Below are 8,515 nucleotides of genomic sequence, written 5' to 3' on the forward strand. Positions count from 1 at the left end.
ACGACCAGGAACAGGTGACCTTACTACCTGACAAACAGAAGTTGCTGTCAGAGCCCGGCGCTTCCAGAGGGTTATTTGTCCCTTCCCAGGGGTGGGCGTCTGCGCAGCCAGCGCCCCGCTTTGCCCCGGCACCCGCCTCTCTGACCGGGTGCCCACCCGCCCCGGGGCCCAGGCTCACGCCCAGCACTGCAGGACCGGCCGTGACCCCGGCCGTGACACCGGCTGTGACACCGGCTGTGACACCGGCCACGACACCGGCTGTGACACCAGCCGTGACACCAGCCACAACACCGGCCACCTTGGCCCCACCACGAAGCGGCAGCCCCGGAGGAACGAGCTCAACACCGGGAAGAGTTGCGGCACTTCAGGGTGACTTTGGGGACAGCTCAAGGAGATTTACCATATATATACCTGCCTGGAATTGCACCGAGCAGGGACATAAATAGTAGGTTTCAGTGCTCTGCTTTCTTCCTCTCCCCTCCCCGGCCCAGCTGGCAACACAATTACCAGCCCCAAAGTATTATTTTCTTAATAAAAATGTTACGTGTAAAGCAAAGCCACAAATGAGTAACAAACCCATGCAGATTTCAATCACTCCCTTCTTTATTCCCCAACGAGATTGCTAATGACCTTCACGCAAACCTCCACCAAATCTTTTTTAAAGGCAAATATTAATTTCCTAGCATGAAAAAAGGAAATAAAAAAGCCTATTTTTCATGGGAACCGCACAGAGAGAAAGATATATTTTCCTTCAAAATGCGGGGAGGATTTTTACATTTTGTCACTTGCTTTGCATAGGCTTGGTACCACCATTTGTTCGCCTCTGAATGTAATCTCTCCCCATAAAGCTTTGCTTTAAATTCCTCAGCTACCTGTTAGGCTCTGATAGCTCTTCAGCTGCACCCGGAGCGTCGGAGGCTGCCTGCTCCTGCAGCGTGTTTCTGACTCACTGGGAAGAGACTGGGAACGACTCTTTAAATTTTAACAGTCGAACCATTCATTTTTAAAAAGAATGCACCAAAGCAATGTAACGTTTTACAGCAAAGTCTCCAAAAGTCATTTATAATGCAGCAGTCCTTTGTAGGAGGTTGCACTGTGCCAGGCTCGAGCGTCCCCAGCCCGTGCGTTTTCCCGTGCCAGCCAGGACTGAAGGCTCCACGAGAAGCAGAGACGTGGGCACACACACGCAGGGCTGGCACCGCTGCCCGGCTGCGGGTGCCCCGACGCAGACCCCCCGCACACCCGCATCCCTGCGGCGCCGGCACAGAGTGCTGCTGCCAAGCTGAGGAAAGCATCCCCACCATGTGCGTTCGCCAGGCCGTCTCTTAACACCAAGTTCTGATATTTCAGTGGCTTGTTGAGGCGCCAGGCTGGGTTTACGTGTGCTCAGGGTGAGTTTGGACCCGGGCCTTGGGCTGCCGCTTGCTTCCAGCAGACTTTCCACTGCCTCAAGGCTTTTGTTTGAGCCCCAGAGTCAGGACTAACACAACATGTGGCGGGAAATACGAGCACAAACCTGAGCTTCACCAAGGAGATCGGGGCTTCCAAATGGCTCTGTGCAAAGAAACCTTTGTGCTTGACTCCAGAGTCAAAGCAGGGGCATAGACGCAGCTTCGTCCCTTACTTTAGACCTTACCTACATCTTCAGCGATATTTTTTAGCATTAACTTCCCTAATCAGCTGAAGGAGTGTTTTGAAGGGTGTTTTGTGGAGGTTATTTGCTGGATTTTTTTATTTCATCGGTCTTGTAAACTTTTCTCAGAACAGCCCACTTAAAGGAGTGGAAAAATTCTGTACAAATTATATCGATAAAACCGAACTCTGTGCTGGGAGCCCTGCCTCCTTGCTGGCTCCATTCTGGCTCTGGCATCTTCTCGTCGCCGTGTGGCACGTCCCTGCCGCTGGTGCTCTCCCAGGCCTGGTGCTGAGTAACGCCCTGTGGTGCTCCCACATCTCACCAGCACCCCGAGGCGTCCGGGCGCGTCCATCCCGTCCCTGGCCAGTGGAGCTGGCACTGTGGGAGCTGCGCCGGCCAAACCGTGCAGATCTCCTGGTGTTGCCGTCTTGGAAAAACTCACCAACGGCGTTTTCCCCAGCAACAGGAGCCGGTGAGGGGGGCAGAGCCCCCCGGCAGCCAGGGCATGAGCAGAAGCAGCAGATTGTGGACTGTGGCTGCACCTGAGCCCCTGAGCACATCCGCAGCCTCCCGCCCTCGGGATGTCCGACAGGGTGACGAGCCTTGTCCCAGAAGGTCACCTCGGGAGCCCGGGGTCCCGCGGAGCGTCCCCTGGAGCAGCACCGGGCAGGGCTGGGGCGGCTGCGCCCCGCGGCAGGAGCTGGCGGTGCCCGGGGTCCCTGGGGCAGTGGGGACGTGGGGAGCCCGGCCAGCAGCCTGGCCCCCAGAATCCCCTCCTCTGCTTCGGCGGGTCGTCAGCCCGTCGCCCACAAAACAAGCAACAGTTTGCCTGCACGTATTTTTGGGGAAAACTGCTAATATGATAACAATAGCACTAAATCAGGCACAGAACTTCAAGTACAAGTCACAGCAAGAAGTTGTTAATACCTTTATTATGGGATAAAATGTATTCATGATATTAAAGACATCACATTTCTGCCCTGGTGTCACATTTTAGATGTAGCGTAGATAAATGATATATCACTGTAAGAGATCTACAAAAACCATTAGTAACCATGACATTTTGACGTCAGATTTTAAAAAATTCCTAAGTAATCTTTTTGATTTATGAAATGGTGTCCAGGTTCATCGAGACTGATCTCAGATTTATCACAGCCTGGTTAGAATTATTAATGATTTTCAATTTGTAAATCCAATGCCAGCATGTCCAAGTGCTCTCAGCAAAATCACAGAGAGCTGACAGGGAGATTTTGCTCAATCCATAGTTTTCAGCTATTAGGAGATTTTTCTGGTTAACTCTCTGCCGCCCAGCGCGGGCGCGCCAGCCCGGCGCACAAAGGCATTGTTCTGCCGCGGCACAAAGGAGGCGCGTCCCGGGCACCGCCACATGAATCACGGCCCGAATGGCCATGAAACACATGGCGTCAACAGGAATGAATGATCTGACTTTTACAGGCTCCTACTGAAGACCCTTAAAGACTTAAATTATAATGAGAAGAAAAGCTGATCTAAGCCAAAACAGACGGGCTTGGGTAGTTTTTCCCTACAATTCATCACAAGAGCAGATGAAAGGGAGGCAGGGGCAAAGAAAAAAACACCGGCACGTCTCCATCCCTCAGCAGCCTTGCAGGAATATCTCTGGAGAAGAAACCACACCTTGGGTAAATAGTTACAAACTCCAGAGCCAGAGCAGAATATTTATGTCCTAATTTATGGGATAATTGTCCCACCAGTACAGGGAGGGATTAGAGGGAGACTCAGACACCAAAATGTTCTCTACGGTAACCAGCCGGCTGTGCCTCCGGAGCGGCGTGTGCGGGTCTGTGCCGCCGTACCTGCGCCTTCCCAGGGGCAGGTGTCCCCGAGCGGCCGCTGCGGGTGTCACCCGCCAGCTCCTCCAGCACCGACCGCCTTTTTTTTTTTTTTTTTTTTTTTTTTTTTTTTTTTTTAAGATGGTTAAAGGAAAACTGCCACGATTCATCCTTAGGATGCAGACAGCTAAATTCTTATTTACTTCAAAAAATTTTATCTGTAGTGTGCCTAAGGTACTGAATTTTCCAGACTTTGGGCTCGCACAGGGTCTGCACCGCAGCCCTGAAGCAGGGTCCCCCCGGGGCCAGCACGGTGCCCCATAAGCTGGGGGGCTCCTTGCTGCCGAGCCCCACGTCCCGCCCAGCCCCGTTCTGCACCCCCCCAGCCAAGCAGCACGTCCTCACACGCTTCCCCTTTCAACCAGGTTTGACGTGGCCTTTTTATCTTTAAATTTTGCAAAACGTCTTCCAAGACCAGAAAGGAAAATCATCACTTCTTGTCCGGGGAAGCAGAGTAAAGCTGCACTGCCCGTGCCCCCGTCCGACCTGCCAGGCAAGCCGCCGGCGCTTCCTCCCAGAACCACTCGGATTTGTTAAAGAACGTCGGCTGTGGGGGCTGTTTTAAATTACTCCTACTTCTTGAATCCATATCCAGGCAGCGTAAAATAGCCATGCAGCTCCAAAGCATTTATAGGAGCGGAACTTGCTGGGACTACTTCAGCCTCTGAGCGGAATTTAACTTCATAGTGCAGAAAAACCAGGAAGGCAACACTTCAGGCAGGATGAAGCTCAGTAATCCTCCGGGCTGGGGCTGCTGGGGCTTCACAGAGCACTTGGGTGCCTGGAGAGAGTCAGTGTCTAGGTTGGTTTTTTTTTTTCCCAAGTACTCCACCTTAATTGGGCAGGTAAAACTCTATAATTAGGGACCTTAACTGGGGAATTTTTCTAATCCATCATATCTGCTCCATTATTCAACTCTATCAAATCCACGCATGCAAGGAGAAGCAGGACATTCTTCACAACACTGTCAATATTAACGTCTTTCCAATTACAGAGCGTTATAATGGCAATCTAATGAGGAACTGTGACATGCCGGCTGCAACTCCTAACTTTTGATTAAAGCCTCCTTCAAGATGCTCCCCGTTAATTTATGGCTGTCCAGGCGTGGGTGAGGAAGCGCTGGGCGCAGGGGAGCCTCCGGCGCTCGCTCTGGGGGTCCCGGCAGCCGCCCCGGTGCTGTGCTTCCAGGCCGGTGATGGATGCTGCTCCCTCCTCCCGGGGCTGGGGTCACCCCTCTCCCGCCGGGAGCCTGGCCCAAGCCACCGCCAGCTCGGCTGAGCCGCTCCGGCCGCCCCAGGCCTCCTCCTGCGGCAGAGCGGGACGTGCGGACGTTTGTGCCCATCCCGGGCTCGGCCGCAGACCCCCAGGAGAAGTCTCCCAGTTTATCCATTCGTGTCCGGGCAGCCTCAGCACCGGGAAATGGTTTTCCAGACCGATACAGACGCCTCGCTTCTCACCCAGCTGATGTCCAGGGTGCGACACGGCTCCACGCGGGGCCCGGGGCGCCCGACGGCGAGTCGAGACGGGCACAGGCTGGAGCGGCCGGCGCCTCGCCAGGGTCCATCTCTCCTCCTTTTAGCACGAGGCAGCTCTGCCCACCGCCTGCTCCTGGTCGGGCTCTCCCGCCACCTTCCTACGACGCAGCGGCGCGAGGGCATCCCTGCAGCTCTCGGGTGCTCCCTTCCTACCCGGCAGAGCAGGGTAGATGTTTATTTTTTCCTGCCATGTCCTTCCCAGATGCCATCCACACCCAGGGGCACCAGCAGACGTGCTTTCTGCTGTTCTGGCAGACCAGGCATTGCAGTCCTGACGGTTTGGTTTTTTTTTTTAGATCCTCTCTGAAGTATCTAACTTTGAACTATCAAGTATCCAGGACTAAATGCACCAGAGTTCTGTCCAGCCTCCAGCCCTGGAGAGCTCCTTTTACTTTTTTTTTTATTCTCTGATGTGTCACTTCTTCATGTGACCCCACTTGTTGCTTGCTCCCACTTTACGTGGCACATGCACGGCTGATTTGCTGCCCACAGTCAGCCAGCCCCTCTTCCAGCAGCTCTGCTCCCTGGATTTCTTTGGGATCTTTGAATCTCTGCAGAGGGAAAGGTCTGTTTTACAAGACATACTTTGCAAATTGCTGCCACATCATACACTTCTAATGCGGCCTTTGCTTTTTTTCTCTTTAAAACGTGAGTGTCAGTTACTTAAAAGCAAGTGGACAAGGAGACAGGCGGCTTTTTAAAGCACCACCTTTGCTCGGTGGCAGCACGGGTGAAATGGGATGAGGTGGGAGAAAATTTGCTCATAACACAAAACAAACAGCTGTTACATCTGGATCCTGACCCTGCCCCACCTCTCGGCACCCCGGTACCCCCCCAGCTCCCAGCGCCGGGTGGCCTGCGGCAGCTCTGGGGCCGGCGGTGTAACCCCCGAGTGCTTATGGGGAAGGGACCGAGGCGCCGCTGCGCCCCAGGAAACCTCTGCAGCGCTATGGGGTCCGGCCCTGACCTGGCTTTGCTCTCCGAGGGCTGCTTGGGCTTCCGTCAGATGGCAAGGGAGGAGTGTGAGTTGTTGGTACTGTGCCTGAAGAAGGGGGTTTATTAAAATATTCTTCTGACAGGTTCATCTTCTGAATTCCTCTGGATTATTTCCAGCATTCCAGTTCCATCAGAAATGGCTCTTTTCAGGGGGTGGGGAGAGGCTCTGAGTCGTTTCTTCCCTTTTCTTCTCATTTAGATGGGAAAGGTTAATCCTTTGAAAGTCTGAATAGCCAGAACTAACTGCAAGGCAGTGCGTCGTTTCACAATGCAAGAGACGTGCTTGGCCAGAGCAATATCTTGAGAGACTGTAATCCTGCAAGAGAAGTCATAATAACCGAGGGAATAAATTGTCACAGCTGCTGCCGCTGCTGCCGCGTGTGTGTTCGGGTTATGATGTGGGGGTGCAGCCAGGGCCAGGCTGTGGGGACCCTCCTGGTGCAGGGAGCGGGCTGGGGCAGGGCGAGGGGGGTGACATCAGCGCATGGACCCCACTCACTCCCAAGTGCCCAGCCGTGTGATCCCCCGCCAGGCAGGGACGCTGGTCGGCTTTTAGAAAAATTACGCTTTTCCCTCAAACTTCTTAAAAAAGCCGCGGCGTGGATAAACTCCCAATGACCATGTCCTCAACTAGACATTTGTCTCTGTGAGACCGTTCACACCTTTTCGGAGGGATTCGCGTGCGTCGCACAGCGCAAGGCCGTCAGGTTTGCACCGGGACTGACGCCGGCCCCGCTGGAGGCAGCCGCGTTTACCCGCGCGTGGGGCCAGACCCGCGGGCATGGGGGTCCATCGCCACAGCTCCCCGGGGAGCCGCCGGGGAGGTGCCGGGGGAAGGTGCTGGGGGCGAGGCACCACGCAGGGGACCCCCAGCCCGGGGTCAGCACCCACCCCTCGGCTGCTCCGATAACGAGCCAGCGCCGGCGCCTCTTTCCGGAACAAACGTGATTCCAATTGAAAACGAACATGACAACAGGCGCACACGGTAATAACCGGGTCAGGAGACACGGCTCTCAAGACATCTACGGACTCCAGATTAAATGAAATTTTGACAGAGAAAAATATGTATTGGCAACATTTCTTGATCCACAATTCAAAGAGAAAATTGAAACCATATTTCCGTAAGAATCAGATGCTGGAAAGAAGTTCTTAATAAACAAAAAGAGACAGGTCATGTAGTTTACTCCCTTTTCCTCTTTTTCATTTGTTGGCCAGTAACTATTAAAGACTCAAGGAAAGAGGGTTTTTAACTGAAAATTTGTACTTGAACCTGACAAACAAAACAACTTGGAAGGAAGTTTTCCAGCTGCAAGTCAGAATATTTATGTCTGGAGATGTAACGTCAAAACATTAAACAATTTGCAAAGCAAAAGCTGCCGGGTTTGGGTTCAGAACCTCTGGTTTACAGGATCTTCTCCACCTCACTTTTAAAAAGCAATGGCTGGAAAAAAAAAAAAAAACACCCAAAAACCAGAGGTGGAATGAATGGACGTGGACTTTTTCTCTGGTTTAAATGTTAAACTAAATGTTGCCTCCTGGAAGACGGTCAGCACGTCGGGGGCTTGTCAGAGCGCTGTTCAAAGGGGCGCCTTGCCTCGCCGGCCAACACATTTACCTGGGAGCGGCTCAGGTGTGTGTCCTGCTAGGAGACCTCTGCGTGGGGGGATTTTCACTCCAGAGCCACTGCCCTAAACTCAGATTTATTTTTTTTTCCCCTGGATTTTCTGCTCCAGTTATTCCCAGGATGTAGGGCTTTGGCAGTATCTTGGTTTGAAACGCGAGACGCGCAGGCTGAAGAGTGAGGACGTGGACACGAGCACCGAGCGGCAGCGTGAGGGGCAGGACAGAGCCACGCGCGGGCTGGCGGGAGCCGCCTCTTCTCGAGGCCGCTGAGTGCTCGTGTCACTTTGTGTGCGGCAAAGCGTCGCCAGGGCAGCGGGCACCTCCTGCCCGGTGTGTCCCTGGTCTGTCTTTGCTGCTCACAGCAAGAAAACTGCTCCCCTAGAGAGCCAGGGAGCGGGGATGGCTCCGGCTCCCGCGCGTGGGAAGGAGCGCGATCTCGGGCAGCATCGAGCTCCCACTCACGTGTCCCCGCACGCAGCTGGACCCGGCACTGCAGCCCCGGCACGGGGACTTGTCCTCGCCCTGTGTGGCTCAGGGCGGCCGCAGGCCACAGCGGAGGCTGCAGCGTGGGAGCATCGGCGCCGAGCTCGCGCCCGGGCCTGGGGAAGGTGACGTCTGCCACGGAGAATGAGATTTCCTGGCCAAAGAGAAGAAAAAACGCAGGAGAGAAGAGCCTGGTGTCAAAACTTAAAAGGAAAAACTTGGAGGGGAGGTTTTTGCTGCTGTTTTTTCATTGCAAGGCAGACATAAATCTGAGAGTTGTTGGAAAGCCCCTCAGCAGAGCTGCCAAGGGGAGAGAGGTGGCAGCTGCTGCGGCGCACACGGCCGGTGCCGCGCCCGGCGCTCCACAGCCC

The sequence above is a fragment of the Athene cunicularia genome (assembly GCF_003259725.1).
Source record: "Athene cunicularia isolate RWA chromosome 17 unlocalized genomic scaffold, athCun1 chr17_part1, whole genome shotgun sequence".
NCBI lineage: Eukaryota > Metazoa > Chordata > Aves > Strigiformes > Strigidae > Athene > Athene cunicularia.